This window comes from Rhipicephalus microplus, chromosome 4, assembly GCF_043290135.1.
Source record: "Rhipicephalus microplus isolate Deutch F79 chromosome 4, USDA_Rmic, whole genome shotgun sequence".
Lineage (NCBI taxonomy): Eukaryota > Metazoa > Arthropoda > Arachnida > Ixodida > Ixodidae > Rhipicephalus > Rhipicephalus microplus.
In genome coordinates, this window is record NC_134703.1 from 231,765,817 (window position 1) to 231,785,437 (window position 19,621).

Consider the following 19,621-nt stretch of genomic DNA (forward strand, 5'->3'; position numbering starts at 1 on the left):
CGCACCACCACCGGGAGGGCTCGAAACTCCAACCTTTCGGTTAACAGCCGATCGCGCAAGCCATTTGCGCCACGGAGACAGTCCTGCTCCACTTTCGCCACCATCACAACATATCTTCAAAGCTATCAGTGCAAAGAAAAAAGCAACACACCACTCCCGGGAGGGCTTGAAACTCCAACATTTCGGTTAACAGCCGATCGCGGTAGCCCATTGCGCCACGGGGACAGTCTTGCTCCACTCTCACCACCATCAGAACATATCTTCAAAGCTATCAGTGCAAAGAAAAAAAAGCGCCGCACCACCACCGGGTGGGCTCGAACCTCCAACCTTTCGGTTAACAGCTGATCGCGCAAGCCAAATGCGCCACGGAGACAGTCCTGCTCCACTCTACCAACCGTCAAAACATTTATTTAGAGCTATCACCCCAAAGAAAAAAAAGCGCCGCACCAACACCGGGAGGGCTCGAAACTCCAACCTTTCGGTTAACAGCCGATCGCGCTAGCCCATTGCGCCACGGAGACAGTCTTGCTTCACTCTCACCACCATCAGAACATATCTTCAAAGCTATCAGCACAAAGAAAAAAAAAGCGCCGCGCCACCACCGGGTGGGCTCGAACCTCCAAACTTTCGGTTAACAGCCGATCGCGCTAGCCAATTGCGCCACGGAGACAGTCCTGCTCCACTCTCACCACCATCAGAACATATCTTCAAAGCTATCAGCGCAAAGAAAAAAGCAACACACCACTCCCGGGAGGGCTCGAAACTCGAACCTTTCGGTTCACAGCCGATCGCGCTAGCCCTTTGCGCCACGGAGACAGTCTTGCTCCGCTCTCACCACCATCAGAACATATATTCAAAGCTATCAGCGCAAAGAAAAAAGCAACACACCACTCCCGGGCGGGCTCGAAACTCCAACCTTTCGGTTAACAGCCGATCGGGCTAGCCCATTGCGCCACGGAGACAAACTTGCTCCCTTCTCACCTCCATCAGAACATATCTTCAAAGCTATCAGCCCAAAGAAAAAAAGCGCCGCACCACCACCGGGTGGGCTCGAACCTCCAACCTTTTGGTTAACAGCCGATCACACTAGCCAATTGCGCCACGGAGACAGTCGTGCTCCACTCTTACCACCATCGGAACATATCTTCAAAGCTACCAGCACAAAGAAAAAAGCAACACACCACTCCCGGGAGGGCTCGAACCTCCAACTTTTCGGTTAACAGCCGATCGCGCTGGCCAATTGCGCCACGGAGACAGTCCTGCTCCACTCTCACCACCATATGAACATATCTTTCAAGCTATCAGCCCAAAGAAAAAAAAGCGCCGCATCACCACCAGGTGGGCTCGAACCTCCAACCTTTCGGTTAACGGCCGATCGCGCTAGCCAATTGCGCAACGGAGACAATCGTGCTCCACGCTCACCACCATCGGAAAATATCTTCGAAGCTATCAGCGCAAAGAAAAAAGCAACACACCCCACCCGGGAGGGCTCGAACCTCCAACTTTTTGGTTAACAGCCGATCGCGCTAGCCAATGGCGCCACGGGGACAGTCCTGCTCCACTCTCACCACCGTCAGAACATTTCTTAAGAGCTATCAGCCCAAAGAAAAAAAAAGCGCCGCACCACCACCGGGTGGGCTCGAACCTCCAACCTTTCGATTAACAGCCGATCGCGCTAGCCAATTGCGCCACAGAGACAGTCGTGCTCCACTCTCACCACCGTCAGACCATTTCTTCAGAGCTATCGCCCCAAAGAAAGTAAAAGCGCCGCACCGCCACCGGGTGGGCTCGAACCTCCAACCTTTCGGTTAACAGCCGATCGCGCTAGCCAATAGCGCCACGGAGACAGTCCTGCTCCACTCTCACCACCATCAGAACATTTCTTCAGAGCTATCAGCCCAAAAAAAAAGCGCCGCACCACCACCGGGTGGGCTCGAAACTCCAACCTTTCGGTTAACAGCCGATCGCGCTAGCCAATTGCGCCATGGAGACAGTCCTGCTCCACTCTCACCACCTTCAGAACATATCTTCAAAGCTATTACCACAAAAAAAAGCAACACACCACACCCGGGAGGGCTCGAAACTCCAACCTTTCGGTTAACAACCGATCGCGCTAGCCCATTACGCCACGGAGACAGTCTTGCTCCCTTCTCACCACCATCAGAACATATCTTCAAAGCTATCAGCCCAAAGAAAAAAAAGCGCCGCACCACCACCGGGTGGGCTCGAACCTCCAACCTTTCGGTTAACAGCCGATCACGCAAGCCAACTGCGCCACGGAGACAGTCCTGCTCCACTCTCACCACTATCAGAACATATCTTCAAAGCTATCAGTGCAAAGAAAAAAAAGCGCCGCACCACCACCGGGGGGTGCTCGAACCTCCAACCTTTCGGTTAACAGCCGATCGCGCAAGCCAATTGCGCCACGAAGACAGTCCTGCTCCACTCTCACCACCATCAGAACATATCTTCAAAGCTATCAGTGCAAAGAAAAAAAGCAACACACCACTCCCGGGAGGGTTCGAAACTCCAACCTTTCGGTTAACAGCCAATCGCGCTAGCCAATTGCGCCACGGAGACAGTCTTGCTCCACTCTCACCACCATCAGAACATATCATCAAAGCTATCACCACAAAGAAAAAAAAGCGCCGCACCACCATCGGGTGGGCTCGAAACTCCAACCTTTCGGTTAACAGCCGATCGCGCTAGCCAATTGCGCCATGGAGACAGTCGTGCTCCACTCTCACCACAATCAGAACATATCTTCAAAGCTATTACAACAAAGAAAAAAGCAACACACCGCTCCTGGGAGGGCTCGAACCTCCAACCTTTCGGTTAACAGCCGATCGCGCAAGCCAATTGCGCCACGGAGACAGTCCTGCTCCACTCTCACCACCATCAGAACATATCTTCAAAGCTATCAGTGCAAAGAAAAAAGCAACACACCACTCCCGGGAGCGCTCGAAACTCCAACCTTTCGGTTAACAGCCGATCGCGCTAGCCCATTCCGCCACGGGGACAGTCGTGCTCCACTCTCACTACCGTCAGACCATTTCTTCAGAGCTATCGCCCCAAAGACAGAAAAAGCGCCGCACCACCACCGGGTGGGCTCGAACCTCCAACCTTTCGGATAACAGCCGATCGCGCTAGCCAATTGCGCCATGGAGACAGTCTTGCTCCACTCTCACCACCATCAGAACATATCTTCAAAGCTATCAGCGCAAAGAAAAAAGCAACACACCACTCCCGGGAGGGCTCGAAACTCCAACCTTTCGGTTAACAACCGATCGCGCTAACCCATTGCGCCACGGGGACAGTCTTGCTCCACTCTCACCACCATCAGAACATATCTTCAAAGCTATCAGCGCAAAGAAAAAAAAGCGCCGCACCACCACCGGGTGGGCTCGAACCTCCAACCTTTCGGTTAACAGCCGATTGCGCTAGCCAATTGCGCCAGGGAGACAGTCCTGCTCCACTCTCACCGCCATCAGAACATATCTTCAAAGCTATCAGCCCAAAGAAAAAAATTACCGCACCACCACCGGGTGGGCTCGAACCTCCAACCTTTCGTTAAACAGCCAATCGCGCTAGCCAATTGCGCCACGGAGACAGTCCTGCTCCACTCTCACCACCATCCGAACATATCTTCAAAGCTATCAGCACAAAGAAAAAAAGCGCCGCACCACCACCAGGTGGGCTCGAAACTCAAACCTTTCGGTTAACAGCCGATCGCGCTAGCCAATTGCGCCATGGAGACAGTCCTGCTCCACTCTCACCACCATCAGAACATATCTTCAAAGCTATTACCACAAAGAAAAAAGCAACACACCACCACCGGGTGGGCTCGAACCTCCAACCTTTCGGTTAACAGCCGATCGCGCTAGCCAATTGCGCCAGGGAGACAGTCCTGCTCCACTCTCACCGCCATCAGAACATATCTTCAAAGCTATCAGCCCAAAGAAAAAAAAGCACCGCACCACCACCGGGTGGGCTCGAACCTCCAACCATTCGTTTAACAGCCAATCGCGCTAGCCAATTGCGCCACGAAGACAGTCCTGCTCCACTCTCACCACCATCAGAACATATCTTCAAAGCTATCAGCACAAGGAAAAAAAAGCGCCGCACCACCACCGGGTGGGCTCGAAACTCCAACCTTTCGGTTAACAGCCGATCGCGCTAGCCAATTGCGCCATGGAGACAGTCCTGCTCCACTCTCACCACCATCAGAAGATATCTTCAAAGCGATTACCACAAAGAAAAAAGCAACACACCACTCTTGGGAGGGCTCGAACCTCCAACCTTTTGGTTAACAGCCGATCGCGCAAGCCAATTGGCCACGGAGACAGTCCTGCTCCACTCTCACCACCATCAGAACATAATTCAATGCTATTACCACAAAGAAAAAAGCAACACACCACTCCTGGGAGGGCTCGACACTCCAACCTTTCGGTTAACAGCCGATCGCGCTAGCCCATTGCGCCACGGAGATAGCCTTGCTCAACTCTCAACACCATCAGAACACATCTTCAAAGCTATTAGTGCAAAGAAAAAAAGCGCCGCACCACCACCGGGTGGGCTCGAACCTCCAACCTTTCGGTTAAAAGCCGATCGCGCTAGCCAATCGCGCCACGGAGACAGTCCTGCTCCACTTTCACCACCATCAGAACATATTTTCAAAGCTATTAGTGCAAAGAAAAAAGCAACACACCATTCCCGGGAGGGCTCGAACCTCCAACCTTTCGGTTAACAGCCGATCGCGCTAGCCAATTGCGCCAGGGAGACAGTCCTGCTCCACTCTCACCGCCATCAGAACATATATTCAAAGCTATCAGCGCAAAGAAAAAAGCAACACACCACTCCCGGGCGGGCTCGAAACTCCAACCTTTCGGTTAACAGCCGATCGGGCTAGCCCATTGCGCCACGGAGACAAACTTGCTCCCTTCTCACCTCCATCAGAACATATCTTCAAAGCTATCAGCCCAAAGAAAAAAAAGCGCCGCACCACCACCGGGTGGGCTCGAACCTCCAACCTTTTGGTTAACAGCCGATCACACTAGCCAATTGCGCCACGGAGACAGTCGTGCTCCACTCTTACCACCATCGGAACATATCTTCAAAGCTACCAGCACAAAGAAAAAAGCAACACACCACTCCCGGGAGGGCTCGAACCTCCAACTTTTCGGTTAACAGCCGATCGCGCTGGCCAATTGCGCCACGGAGACAGTCCTGCTCCACTCTCACCACCATATGAACATATCTTTCAAGCTATCAGCCCAAAGAAAAAAAAGCGCCGCATCACCACCAGGTGGGCTCGAACCTCCAACCTTTCGGTTAACGGCCGATCGCGCTAGCCAATTGCGCAACGGAGACAATCGTGCTCCACGCTCACCACCATCGGAAAATATCTTCGAAGCTATCAGCGCAAAGAAAAAAGCAACACACCCCACCCGGGAGGGCTCGAACCTCCAACTTTTTGGTTAACAGCCGATCGCGCTAGCCAATGGCGCCACGGGGACAGTCCTGCTCCACTCTCACCACCGTCAGAACATTTCTTCAGAGCTATCAGCCGAAAGAAAAAAAAAGCGCCGCACCACCACCCGGTGGGCTCGAACCTCCAACCTTTCGATTAACAGCCGATCGCGCTAGCCAATTGCGCCACAGAGACAGTCGTGCTCCACTCTCACCACCGTCAGACCATTTCTTCAGAGCTATCGCCCCAAAGAAAGTAAAAGCGCCGCACCGCCACCGGGTGGGCTCGAACCTCCAACCTTTCGGTTAACAGCCGATCGCGCTAGCCAATAGCGCCACGGAGACAGTCCTGCTCCACTCTCACCACCATCAGAACATTTCTTCAGAGCTATCAGCCCAAAAAAAAGCGCCGCACCACCACCGGGTGGGCTCGAAACTCCAACCTTTCGGTTAACAGCCGATCGCGCTAGCCAATTGCGCCATGGAGACAGTCCTGCTCCACTCTCACCACCTTCAGAACATATCTTCAAAGCTATTACCACAAAAAAAAGCAACACACCACACCCGGGAGGGCTCGAAACTCCAACCTTTCGGTTAACAACCGATCGCGCTAGCCCATTACGCCACGGAGACAGTCTTGCTCCCTTCTCACCACCATCAGAACATATCTTCAAAGCTATCAGCCCAAAGAAAAAAAAGCGCCGCACCACCACCGGGTGGGCTCGAACCTCCAACCTTTCGGTTAACAGCCGATCACGCAAGCCAACTGCGCCACGGAGACAGTCCTGCTCCACTCTCACCACTATCAGAACATATCTTCAAAGCTATCAGTGCAAAGAAAAAAAAGCGCCGCACCACCACCGGGGGGTGCTCGAACCTCCAACCTTTCGGTTAACAGCCGATCGCGCAAGCCAATTGCGCCACGAAGACAGTCCTGCTCCACTCTCACCACCATCAGAACATATCTTCAAAGCTATCAGTGCAAAGAAAAAAAGCAACACACCACTCCCGGGAGGGTTCGAAACTCCAACCTTTCGGTTAACAGCCAATCGCGCTAGCCAATTGCGCCACGGAGACAGTCTTGCTCCACTCTCACCACCATCAGAACATATCATCAAAGCTATCACCACAAAGAAAAAAAAGCGCCGCACCACCATCGGGTGGGCTCGAAACTCCAACCTTTCGATTAACAGCCGATCGCGCTAGCCAATTGCGCCACAGAGACAGTCGTGCTCCACTCTCACCACCGTCAGACCATTTCTTCAGAGCTATCGCCCCAAAGAAAGTAAAAGCGCCGCACCGCCACCGGGTGGGCTCGAACCTCCAACCTTTCGGTTAACAGCCGATCGCGCTAGCCAATAGCGCCACGGAGACAGTCCTGCTCCACTCTCACCACCATCAGAACATTTCTTCAGAGCTATCAGCCCAAAAAAAAGCGCCGCACCACCACCGGGTGGGCTCGAAACTCCAACCTTTCGGTTAACAGCCGATCGCGCTAGCCAATTGCGCCATGGAGACAGTCCTGCTCCACTCTCACCACCTTCAGAACATATCTTCAAAGCTATTACCACAAAAAAAAGCAACACACCACTCCCGGGAGGGCTCGAACCTCCAACCTTTCGGTTAACAGCCGAACGCGTTAGCCAATTGCACCACGAAGACAGTCCTGCTCCACTCTCACCACCGTCAAAACATTTATTCAGAGCTATCACCCCAAAGAAAAAAAGCGCCGCACCACCACCGGGAGGGCTCGAAACTCCAACCTTTCGGTTAACAGCCGATCGCGCAAGCCATTTGCGCCACGGAGACAGTCCTGCTCCACTTTCGCCACCATCACAACATATCTTCAAAGCTATCAGTGCAAAGAAAAAAGCAACACACCACTCCCGGGAGGGCTTGAAACTCCAACATTTCGGTTAACAGCCGATCGCGGTAGCCCATTGCGCCACGGGGACAGTCTTGCTCCACTCTCACCACCATCAGAACATATCTTCAAAGCTATCAGTGCAAAGAAAAAAAAGCGCCGCACCACCACCGGGTGGGCTCGAACCTCCAACCTTTCGGTTAACAGCTGATCGCGCAAGCCAAATGCGCCACGGAGACAGTCCTGCTCCACTCTACCAACCGTCAAAACATTTATTTAGAGCTATCACCCCAAAGAAAAAAAAGCGCCGCACCAACACCGGGAGGGCTCGAAACTCCAACCTTTCGGTTAACAGCCGATCGCGCTAGCCCATTGCGCCACGGAGACAGTCTTGCTTCACTCTCACCACCATCAGAACATATCTTCAAAGCTATCAGCACAAAGAAAAAAAAAGCGCCGCGCCACCACCGGGTGGGCTCGAACCTCCAAACTTTCGGTTAACAGCCGATCGCGCTAGCCAATTGCGCCACGGAGACAGTCCTGCTCCACTCTCACCACCATCAGAACATATCTTCAAAGCTATCAGCGCAAAGAAAAAAGCAACACACCACTCCCGGGAGGGCTCGAAACTCGAACCTTTCGGTTCACAGCCGATCGCGCTAGCCCTTTGCGCCACGGAGACAGTCTTGCTCCGCTCTCACCACCATCAGAACATATATTCAAAGCTATCAGCGCAAAGAAAAAAGCAACACACCACTCCCGGGCGGGCTCGAAACTCCAACCTTTCGGTTAACAGCCGATCGGGCTAGCCCATTGCGCCACGGAGACAAACTTGCTCCCTTCTCACCTCCATCAGAACATATCTTCAAAGCTATCAGCCCAAAGAAAAAAAGCGCCGCACCACCACCGGGTGGGCTCGAACCTCCAACCTTTTGGTTAACAGCCGATCACACTAGCCAATTGCGCCACGGAGACAGTCGTGCTCCACTCTTACCACCATCGGAACATATCTTCAAAGCTACCAGCACAAAGAAAAAAGCAACACACCACTCCCGGGAGGGCTCGAACCTCCAACTTTTCGGTTAACAGCCGATCGCGCTGGCCAATTGCGCCACGGAGACAGTCCTGCTCCACTCTCACCACCATATGAACATATCTTTCAAGCTATCAGCCCAAAGAAAAAAAAGCGCCGCATCACCACCAGGTGGGCTCGAACCTCCAACCTTTCGGTTAACGGCCGATCGCGCTAGCCAATTGCGCAACGGAGAAAATCGTGCTCCACGCTCACCATCATCGGAAAATATCTTCGAAGCTATCAGCGCAAAGAAAAAAGCAACACACCCCACCCGGGAGGGCTCGAACCTCCAACTTTTTGGTTAACAGCCGATCGCGCTAGCCAATGGCGCCACGGGGACAGTCCTGCTCCACTCTCACCACCGTCAGAACATTTCTTAAGAGCTATCAGCCCAAAGAAAAAAAGCGCCACACCACCACCGGGTGGGCTCGAACCTCCAACCTTTCGATTAACAGCCGATCGCGCTAGCCAATTGCGCCACAGAGACAGTCGTGCTCCACTCTCACCACCGTCAGACCATTTCTTCAGAGCTATCGCCCCAAAGAAAGTAAAAGCGCCGCACCGCCACCGGGTGGGCTCGAACCTCCAACCTTTCGGTTAACAGCCGATCGCGCTAGCCAATAGCGCCACGGAGACAGTCCTGCTCCACTCTCACCACCATCAGAACATTTCTTCAGAGCTATCAGCCCAAAAAAAAAGCGCCGCACCACCACCGGGTGGGCTCGAAACTCCAACCTTTCGGTTAACAGCCGATCGCGCTAGCCAATTGCGCCATGGAGACAGTCCTGCTCCACTCTCACCACCTTCAGAACATATCTTCAAAGCTATTACCACAAAAAAAAGCAACACACCACACCCGGGAGGGCTCGAAACTCCAACCTTTCGGTTAACAACCGATCGCGCTAGCCCATTACGCCACGGAGACAGTCTTGCTCCCTTCTCACCACCATCAGAACATATCTTCAAAGCTATCAGCCCAAAGAAAAAAAAGCGCCGCACCACCACCGGGTGGGCTCGAACCTCCAACCTTTCGGTTAACAGCCGATCACGCAAGCCAACTGCGCCACGGAGACAGTCCTGCTCCACTCTCACCACTATCAGAACATATCTTCAAAGCTATCAGTGCAAAGAAAAAAAAGCGCCGCACCACCACCGGGGGGTGCTCGAACCTCCAACCTTTCGGTTAACAGCCGATCGCGCAAGCCAATTGCGCCACGAAGACAGTCCTGCTCCACTCTCACCACCATCAGAACATATCTTCAAAGCTATCAGTGCAAAGAAAAAAAGCAACACACCACTTCCGGGAGGGTTCGAAACTCCAACCTTTCGGTTAACAGCCAATCGCGCTAGCCAATTGCGCCACGGAGACAGTCTTGCTCCACTCTCACCACCATCAGAACATATCATCAAAGCTATCACCACAAAGAAAAAAAAGCGCCGCACCACCATCAAGTGGGCTCGAAACTCCAAACTTTCGGTTAACAGCCGATCGCGCTAGCCAATTGCGCCATGGAGACAGTCGTGCTCCACTCTCACCACAATCAGAACATATCTTCAAAGCTATTACAACAAAGAAAAAAGCAACACACCGCTCCTGGGAGGGCTCGAACCTCCAACCTTTCGGTTAACAGCCGATCGCGCAAGCCAATTGCGCCACGGAGACAGTCCTGCTCCACTCTCACCCCCATCAGAACATATCTTCAAAGCTATCAGTGCAAAGAAAAAAGCAACACACCACTCCCGGGAGCGCTCGAAACTCCAACCTTTCGGTTAACAGCCGATCGCGCTAGCCCATTCCGCCACGGGGACAGTCGTGCTCCACTCTCACTACCGTCAGACCATTTCTTCAGAGCTATCGCCCCAAAGAAAGAAAAAGCGCCGCACCACCACCGGGTGGGCTCGAACCTCCAACCTTTCGGTTAACAGCCGATCGCGCTAGCCAATTGCGCCATGGAGACAGTCTTGCTCCACTCTCACCACCATCAGAACATATCTTCAAAGCTATCAGCGCAAAGAAAAAAGCAACACACCACTCCCGGGAGGGCTCGAAACTCCAACCTTTCGGTTAACAACCGATCGCGCTAACCCATTGCGCCACGGGGACAGTCTTGCTCCACTCTCACCACCATCAGAACATATCTTCAAAGCTATCAGCGCAAAGAAAAAAAAGCGCCGCACCACCACCGGGTGGGCTCGAACCTCCAACCTTTCGGTTAACAGCCGATTGCGCTAGCCAATTGCGCCAGGGAGACAGTCCTGCTCCACTCTCACCGCCATCAGAACATATCTTCAAAGCTATCAGCCCAAAGAAAAAAATTACCGCACCACCACCGGGTGGGCTCGAACCTCCAACCTTTCGTTAAACAGCCAATCGCGCTAGCCAATTGCGCCACGGAGACAGTCCTGCTCCACTCTCACCACCATCCGAACATATCTTCAAAGCTATCAGCACAAAGAAAAAAAGCGCCGCACCACCACCAGGTGGGCTCGAAACTCAAACCTTTCGGTTAACAGCCGATCGCGCTAGCCAATTGCGCCATGGAGACAGTCCTGCTCCACTCTCACCACCATCAGAACATATCTTCAAAGCTATTACCACAAAGAAAAAAGCAACACACCACCACCGGGTGGGCTCGAACCTCCAACCTTTCGGTTAACAGCCGATCGCGCTAGCCAATTGCGCCAGGGAGACAGTCCTGCTCCACTCTCACCGCCATCAGAACATATCTTCAAAGCTATCAGCCCAAAGAAAAAAAAGCACCGCACCACCACCGGGTGGGCTCGAACCTCCAACCATTCGTTTAACAGCCAATCGCGCTAGCCAATTGCGCCACGAAGACAGTCCTGCTCCACTCTCACCACCATCAGAACATATCTTCAAAGCTATCAGCACAAGGAAAAAAAAGCGCCGCACCACCACCGGGTGGGCTCGAAACTCCAACCTTTCGGTTAACAGCCGATCGCGCTAGCCAATTGCGCCATGGAGACAGTCCTGCTCCACTCTCACCACCATCAGAAGATATCTTCAAAGCGATTACCACAAAGAAAAAAGCAACACACCACTCTTGGGAGGGCTCGAACCTCCAACCTTTTGGTTAACAGCCGATCGCGCAAGCCAATTGGCCACGGAGACAGTCCTGCTCCACTCTCACCACCATCAGAACATAATTCAATGCTATTACCACAAAGAAAAAAGCAACACACCACTCCTGGGAGGGCTCGACACTCCAACCTTTCGGTTAACAGCCGATCGCGCTAGCCCATTGCGCCACGGAGATAGCCTTGCTCAACTCTCAACACCATCAGAACACATCTTCAAAGCTATTAGTGCAAAGAAAAAAAGCGCCGCACCACCACCGGGTGGGCTCGAACCTCCAACCTTTCGGTTAAAAGCCGATCGCGCTAGCCAATCGCGCCACGGAGACAGTCCTGCTCCACTTTCACCACCATCAGAACATATCTTCAAAGCTATCAGCGCAAAGAAAAAAAAGCGCCGCACCACCACCGGGTGGGCTCGAACCTCCAACCTTTCGGTTAACAGCCGATTGCGCTAGCCAATTGCGCCAGGGAGACAGTCCTGCTCCACTCTCACCGCCATCAGAACATATCTTCAAAGCTATCAGCCCAAAGAAAAAAATTACCGCACCACCACCGGGTGGGCTCGAACCTCCAACCTTTCGTTAAACAGCCAATCGCGCTAGCCAATTGCGCCACGGAGACAGTCCTGCTCCACTCTCACCACCATCCGAACATATCTTCAAAGCTATCAGCACAAAGAAAAAAAGCGCCGCACCACCACCAGGTGGGCTCGAAACTCAAACCTTTCGGTTAACAGCCGATCGCGCTAGCCAATTGCGCCATGGAGACAGTCCTGCTCCACTCTCACCACCATCAGAACATATCTTCAAAGCTATTACCACAAAGAAAAAAGCAACACACCACCACCGGGTGGGCTCGAACCTCCAACCTTTCGGTTAACAGCCGATCGCGCTAGCCAATTGCGCCAGGGAGACAGTCCTGCTCCACTCTCACCGCCATCAGAACATATCTTCAAAGCTATCAGCCCAAAGAAAAAAAAGCACCGCACCACCACCGGGTGGGCTCGAACCTCCAACCATTCGTTTAACAGCCAATCGCGCTAGCCAATTGCGCCACGAAGACAGTCCTGCTCCACTCTCACCACCATCAGAACATATCTTCAAAGCTATCAGCACAAGGAAAAAAAAGCGCCGCACCACCACCGGGTGGGCTCGAAACTCCAACCTTTCGGTTAACAGCCGATCGCGCTAGCCAATTGCGCCATGGAGACAGTCCTGCTCCACTCTCACCACCATCAGAAGATATCTTCAAAGCGATTACCACAAAGAAAAAAGCAACACACCACTCTTGGGAGGGCTCGAACCTCCAACCTTTTGGTTAACAGCCGATCGCGCAAGCCAATTGGCCACGGAGACAGTCCTGCTCCACTCTCACCACCATCAGAACATAATTCAATGCTATTACCACAAAGAAAAAAGCAACACACCACTCCTGGGAGGGCTCGACACTCCAACCTTTCGGTTAACAGCCGATCGCGCTAGCCCATTGCGCCACGGAGATAGCCTTGCTCAACTCTCAACACCATCAGAACACATCTTCAAAGCTATTAGTGCAAAGAAAAAAAGCGCCGCACCACCACCGGGTGGGCTCGAACCTCCAACCTTTCGGTTAAAAGCCGATCGCGCTAGCCAATCGCGCCACGGAGACAGTCCTGCTCCACTTTCACCACCATCAGAACATATTTTCAAAGCTATTAGTGCAAAGAAAAAAGCAACACACCATTCCCGGGAGGGCTCGAACCTCCAACCTTTCGGTTAACAGCCGATCGCGCTAGCCAATTGCGCCAGGGAGACAGTCCTGCTCCACTCTCACCGCCATCAGAACATATATTCAAAGCTATCAGCGCAAAGAAAAAAGCAACACACCACTCCCGGGCGGGCTCGAAACTCCAACCTTTCGGTTAACAGCCGATCGGGCTAGCCCATTGCGCCACGGAGACAAACTTGCTCCCTTCTCACCTCCATCAGAACATATCTTCAAAGCTATCAGCCCAAAGAAAAAAAAGCGCCGCACCACCACCGGGTGGGCTCGAACCTCCAACCTTTTGGTTAACAGCCGATCACACTAGCCAATTGCGCCACGGAGACAGTCGTGCTCCACTCTTACCACCATCGGAACATATCTTCAAAGCTACCAGCACAAAGAAAAAAGCAACACACCACTCCCGGGAGGGCTCGAACCTCCAACTTTTCGGTTAACAGCCGATCGCGCTGGCCAATTGCGCCACGGAGACAGTCCTGCTCCACTCTCACCACCATATGAACATATCTTTCAAGCTATCAGCCCAAAGAAAAAAAAGCGCCGCATCACCACCAGGTGGGCTCGAACCTCCAACCTTTCGGTTAACGGCCGATCGCGCTAGCCAATTGCGCAACGGAGACAATCGTGCTCCACGCTCACCACCATCGGAAAATATCTTCGAAGCTATCAGCGCAAAGAAAAAAGCAACACACCCTACCCGGGAGGGCTCGAACCTCCAACTTTTTGGTTAACAGCCGATCGCGCTAGCCAATGGCGCCACGGGGACAGTCCTGCTCCACTCTCACCACCGTCAGAACATTTCTTCAGAGCTATCAGCCGAAAGAAAAAAAAAGCGCCGCACCACCACCCGGTGGGCTCGAACCTCCAACCTTTCGATTAACAGCCGATCGCGCTAGCCAATTGCGCCACAGAGACAGTCGTGCTCCACTCTCACCACCGTCAGACCATTTCTTCAGAGCTATCGCCCCAAAGAAAGTAAAAGCGCCGCACCGCCACCGGGTGGGCTCGAACCTCCAACCTTTCGGTTAACAGCCGATCGCGCTAGCCAATAGCGCCACGGAGACAGTCCTGCTCCACTCTCACCACCATCAGAACATTTCTTCAGAGCTATCAGCCCAAAAAAAAGCGCCGCACCACCACCGGGTGGGCTCGAAACTCCAACCTTTCGGTTAACAGCCGATCGCGCTAGCCAATTGCGCCATGGAGACAGTCCTGCTCCACTCTCACCACCTTCAGAACATATCTTCAAAGCTATTACCACAAAAAAAAGCAACACACCACACCCGGGAGGGCTCGAAACTCCAACCTTTCGGTTAACAACCGATCGCGCTAGCCCATTACGCCACGGAGACAGTCTTGCTCCCTTCTCACCACCATCAGAACATATCTTCAAAGCTATCAGCCCAAAGAAAAAAAAGCGCCGCACCACCACCGGGTGGGCTCGAACCTCCAACCTTTCGGTTAACAGCCGATCACGCAAGCCAACTGCGCCACGGAGACAGTCCTGCTCCACTCTCACCACTATCAGAACATATCTTCAAAGCTATCAGTGCAAAGAAAAAAAAGCGCCGCACCACCACCGGGGGGTGCTCGAACCTCCAACCTTTCGGTTAACAGCCGATCGCGCAAGCCAATTGCGCCACGAAGACAGTCCTGCTCCACTCTCACCACCATCAGAACATATCTTCAAAGCTATCAGTGCAAAAGAAAAAAAGCAACACACCACTCCCGGGAGGGTTCGAAACTCCAACCTTTCGGTTAACAGCCAATCGCGCTAGCCAATTGCGCCACGGAGACAGTCTTGCTCCACTCTCACCACCATCAGAACATATCATCAAAGCTATCACCACAAAGAAAAAAAAGCGCCGCACCACCATCGGGTGGGCTCGAAACTCCAACCTTTCGATTAACAGCCGATCGCGCTAGCCAATTGCGCCACAGAGACAGTCGTGCTCCACTCTCACCACCGTCAGACCATTTCTTCAGAGCTATCGCCCCAAAGAAAGTAAAAGCGCCGCACCGCCACCGGGTGGGCTCGAACCTCCAACCTTTCGGTTAACAGCCGATCGCGCTAGCCAATAGCGCCACGGAGACAGTCCTGCTCCACTCTCACCACCATCAGAACATTTCTTCAGAGCTATCAGCCCCAAAAAAAGCGCCGCACCACCACCGGGTGGGCTCGAAACTCCAACCTTTCGGTTAACAGCCGATCGCGCTAGCCAATTGCGCCATGGAGACAGTCCTGCTCCACTCTCACCACCTTCAGAACATATCTTCAAAGCTATTACCACAAAAAAAAGCAACACACCACACCCGGGAGGGCTCGAAACTCCAACCTTTCGGTTAACAACCGATCGCGCTAGCCCATTACGCCACGGAGACAGTCTTGCTCCCTTCTCACCACCATCAGAACATATCTTCAAAGCTATTAGTGCAAAGAAAAAAAGCGCCGCACCACCACCGGGTGGGCTCGAACCTCCAACCTTTCGGTTAAAAGCCGATCGCGCTAGCCAATCGCGCCACGGAGACAGTCCTGCTCCACTTTCACCACCATCAGAACATATTTTCAAAGCTATTAGTGCAAAGAAAAAAGCAACACACCATTCCCGGGAGGGCTCGAACCTCCAACCTTTCGGTTAACAGCCGATCGCGCTAGCCAATTGCGCCATGGAGACAGTCTTGCTCCACTCTCACCACCATCAGAACATATCTTCAAAGCTATCAGCGCAAAGAAAAAAGCAACACACCACTCCCGGGAGGGCTCGAAACTCCAACCTTTCGGTTAACAACCGATCGCGCTAACCCATTGCGCCACGGGGACAGTCTTGCTCCACTCTCACCACCATCAGAACATATCTTCAAAGCTATCAGCGCAAAGAAAAAAAAGCGCCGCACCACCACCGGGTGGGCTCGAACCTCCAACCTTTCGGTTAACAGCCGATTGCGCTAGCCAATTGCGCCAGGGAGACAGTCCTGCTCCACTCTCACCGCCATCAGAACATATCTTCAAAGCTATCAGCCCAAAGAAAAAAATTACCGCACCACCACCGGGTGGGCTCGAACCTCCAACCTTTCGTTAAACAGCCAATCGCGCTAGCCAATTGCGCCACGGAGACAGTCCTGCTCCACTCTCACCACCATCCGAACATATCTTCAAAGCTATCAGCACAAAGAAAAAAAGCGCCGCACCACCACCAGGTGGGCTCGAAACTCAAACCTTTCGGTTAACAGCCGATCGCGCTAGCCAATTGCGCCATGGAGACAGTCCTGCTCCACTCTCACCACCATCAGAACATATCTTCAAAGCTATTACCACAAAGAAAAAAGCAACACACCACCACCGGGTGGGCTCGAACCTCCAACCTTTCGGTTAACAGCCGATCGCGCTAGCCAATTGCGCCAGGGAGACAGTCCTGCTCCACTCTCACCGCCATCAGAACATATCTTCAAAGCTATCAGCCCAAAGAAAAAAAAGCACCGCACCACCACCGGGTGGGCTCGAACCTCCAACCATTCGTTTAACAGCCAATCGCGCTAGCCAATTGCGCCACGAAGACAGTCCTGCTCCACTCTCACCACCATCAGAACATATCTTCAAAGCTATCAGCACAAGGAAAAAAAAGCGCCGCACCACCACCGGGTGGGCTCGAAACTCCAACCTTTCGGTTAACAGCCGATCGCGCTAGCCAATTGCGCCATGGAGACAGTCCTGCTCCACTCTCACCACCATCAGAAGATATCTTCAAAGCGATTACCACAAAGAAAAAAGCAACACACCACTCCTGGGAGGGCTCGAACCTCCAACCTTTTGGTTAACAGCCGATCGCGCAAGCCAATTGGCCACGGAGACAGTCCTGCTCCACTCTCACCACCATCAGAACATAATTCAATGCTATTACCACAAAGAAAAAAGCAACACACCACTCCTGGGAGAACTCGACACTCCAACCTTTCGGTTAACAGCCGATCGCGCTAGCCCATTGCGCCACAGAGATAGCCTTGCTCAACTCTCAACACCATCAGAACACATCTTCAAAGCTATTAGTGCAAAGAAAAAAAGCGCCGCACCACCAGCGGGTGGGCTCGAACCTCCAACCTTTCGGTTAAAAGCCGATCGCGCTAGCCAATCGCGCCACGGAGACAGTCCTGCTCCACTTTCACCACCATCAGAACATATCTTCAAAGCTATTAGTGCAAAGAAAAAAGCAACACACCATTCCCGGGAGGGCTCGAACCTCCAACTTTTTGGTTAACAGCCGATCGCGCTAGCCAATGGCGCCACGGGGACAGTCCTGCTCCACTCTCACCACCGTCAGAACATTTCTTCAGAGCTATCGCCCCAAAGAAAGAAAAAGCGCCGCACCGCCACCGGGAGGGCTCGAACCTCCAACCTTTCGGTTAACAGCCGATGACGCTAGCCAATTGCGCCAAGGAGACAGTCCTGCTCCACTCTCACCACCGTCAGAAGATTTCTTCAGAGCTATCAGCCCAAAGAAAAAAAGCGCCGCACCACCACCGGGTGGGCTGGAAACTCCAACCTTTCCGTTAACAGCCGATCGCGCTAGCCCATTGCGCCACGGAGACAGTCTTGCTCCCTTCTCACCACCATCAGAACATATCTTCAAAGCTATCAGCCCAAAGAAAAAAAAGCGCCGCACCACCACCGGGTGGGCTCGAACCTCCAACCTTTCGGTTAACAGCTGATCACGCAAGCCAATTGCGCCACGGAGACAGTCCTGCTCCACTCTCACCACTATCAGAACATATCTTCAAAGCTATCAGTGCAAAGAAAAAAAAGCGCCGCACCACCACCGGGTGGTGCTCGAACCTCCAACCTTTCGGTTAACAGCCGATCGCGCAAGCCAATTGCGCCACGAAGACAGTCATGCTCCACTCTCACCACCATCAGAACAGATCTTCAAAGCTATCAGTGCAAAAAAAAAGCAACACACCACTCCCGGGAGGGTTCGAAACTCCAACCTTTCGGTTAACAGCCAATCGCGCTAGCCAATTGCGCCACGGAGACAGTCCTGCTCCACTCTCACCACCATCAGAACATATTATCAAAGCTATCACCTCAAAGAAAAAAAAGCGCCGCACCACCATCGGGTGGGCTCGAAACTCCAACCTTTCGGTTAACAGCCGATCGCGCTAGCCAATTGCGCCATGGAGACAGTCGTGCTCCACTCTCACCACCATCAGAACATATCTTCAAAGCTATTACCACAAAGAAAAAAGCAACACACCACTCCTGGGAGGGCTCGAACCTCCAACCTTTCGGTTAACAGCCGATTGCGCAAGCCAATTGCGCCACGGAGACAGTCCTGCTCCACTCTCACCACCATCAGAACATATCTTCAAAGCTATCAGTGCAAAGAAAAAAGCAACACACCACTCCCGGGAGGGCTCGAAACTCCAACCTTTCGGTTAACAGCCGATCGCGCTAGCCAATTGCGCCACAGAGACAGTCGTGCTCCACTCTCACCACCGTCAGACCATTTCTTCAGAGCTATCGCCCCAAAGAAAGAAAAAGCGCCGCACCGCCACCGGGAGGGCTCGAACCTCCAACCTTTCGGTTAACAGCCGATCGCGCTGGCCAATTGCGCCACGGAGACAGTCCTGCTCCATTCTCACCACCGTCAGAACATTTCTTCAGAGCTATCAGCCCAAAGAAAAAAAGCGCCGCACCACCACCGGGTGGGCTCGAAACTCCAACCTTTCGGTTAACAGCCGATCGCGCTAACCAATTGCGCCATGGAGACAGTCCTGCTCCACTCTCACCACCGTCAGAAGATTTCTTCAGAGCTATCAGCCCAAAGAAAAAAAGCGCCGCACCACCACCGGGAGGGCTCGAAACTCCAACCTTTCGGTTAACAGCCGATCGCGCTAGCCCATTGCGCCAAGGAGACAGTCTTGCTCCCTTCTCACCACCATCAGAACATATCTTCAAAGCTATCAGCCCAAAGAAAAAAAAGCGCCGCACCACCACCGGGTGGGCTCGAACCTCCAACCTTTCGGTTAACAGCTGATCACGCAAGCCAATTGCGCCACGGAGACAGTGCTGCTCCACTCTCACCACTATCAGAACATATCTTCAAAGCTATCAGTGCAAAGAAAAAAAAGCGCCGCACCACCACCGGGTTGTGCTCGAACCTGCAACCTTTCGGTTAATAGCCAATCGCGCAAGCCAATTGCGCCACGAAGACAGTCATGCTCCACTCTCACCACCATCAGAACATATCTTCAAAGCTATCAGTGCAAAGAAAAAAGCAACACACCACTCCCGGGAGGGTTCGAAACTCCAACCTTTCGGTTAACAGCCAATCGCGCTAGCCAATTGCGCCACGGAGACA

At 52.9% G+C, this 19,621-nt stretch overlaps 1 non-coding gene across 1 annotated transcript; it reads right to left on the minus strand.

Annotated features, from left to right (window-relative positions):
* Positions 1-18,809: 18,809 nt before the first annotated feature.
* On the minus strand, positions 18,810-18,883 carry TRNAN-GUU (transfer RNA asparagine (anticodon GUU)). The gene has a single exon. It is a non-coding gene; the product is annotated as a tRNA-Asn (tRNA).
* Positions 18,884-19,621: the final 738 nt, after the last annotated feature.